Source organism: Ruditapes philippinarum, unplaced genomic scaffold (genome assembly GCF_026571515.1).
Source record: "Ruditapes philippinarum isolate M1 unplaced genomic scaffold, ASM2657151v2 ctg1982_1_1_1_1, whole genome shotgun sequence".
Taxonomy (NCBI): domain Eukaryota; kingdom Metazoa; phylum Mollusca; class Bivalvia; order Venerida; family Veneridae; genus Ruditapes; species Ruditapes philippinarum.
Genome location: NW_026860784.1, coordinates 84,337 through 85,632, shown reverse-complemented (window position 1 = coordinate 85,632; position 1,296 = coordinate 84,337).

Genomic DNA, 1,296 nt, shown 5'->3' with positions numbered 1-1,296 from the left:
CAAATTTTAACATTGTTATTTTGTTATTGTTTTATACTATTACAGATTAACAATATATTGTTTTATTCAGACATAGTTTAGCATTTTTATTGATTTATTATGACACAGTTTAAAATTGTTATTGATTTATTCTGACACAGTTTAACAATGTTATTGATTAATTCTGATGCAATTAACAATGTTATTGTTTTATTATGACACAGTTTAAAATTGTTATTGATTTATTATGACACAGTTTAAAATTGTTATTGATTTATTCTGACACAGTTTAACAATGTTATTGATTAATTCTGATGCAATTAACAATGTTATTGTTTTATTATGACACAGTTTAAAATTGTTATTGATTTAATCTGGCACAGTATAACAATGTTTTTGATTTATTCTGAAACAAAATAATAATGTTATTGATTAATTCTGACGCAATTAACACTGTTTTTGTTTTTATTATGACACAGTTTAGTATTGTTATTGTTTTATTCTGACACAGTATAGCGTTGTTATTGTTTTTTCTGACACAGTTTAACAAATGAATGGTATTGTTTTATTTTGACACATTTTAAGAATTTTACAGTTTACTGTTTTATTCTGACAAAGATTTATAAAATATTGATTTATTCTTGCACACTTTAACAATTCTACTGACACTGTTAAACAAAAGTATTTGTATTGAACATCCATATATATATATTGACACATTTTTTATTTCGCTGTTTTCGATTTAAGATTTCATTTTTATTCATAAATACTATTCGAACTGTACTAAAGTACTTTGATCCACTATGATGATTTCATTGTCATTTATGCTTTTTTTTATATTGTTTAACCAAAAAAATCTTTCAATTTTCTTAGTCATTACTTTTCATATACGTTAATTTAAAGTGAATTTGTCCATAATGGCAGGTCTTTATAAATAATTATGTTTATGGTATTTAGTATCATACATAATGTCAAACAACAAACCAATTATGTATGGATATTTTTGGTAAGTGCGAGATACATGAGATACGAGATATATGAGTTACGACATATCCGATAATTTATATAGCAGATAATAATTTGTTCCAGAACAAAATATTACAAATTATTATTTAATTGTCCGTACTAAACCACTTAGAGCGTTCTCTAACAAGCATTTTCTAACAAAATATTTTACAAGAATATCCAAAAGATAAATTTCTATTGTGATTTACAAATATTTGAAATACTTATGGAAAATTTGCCAATTGTAGACCAATTCACTTTAATATCAGTTGCTGTGTATTAATGAGGTTTATGTACAAATAGTTAGATATA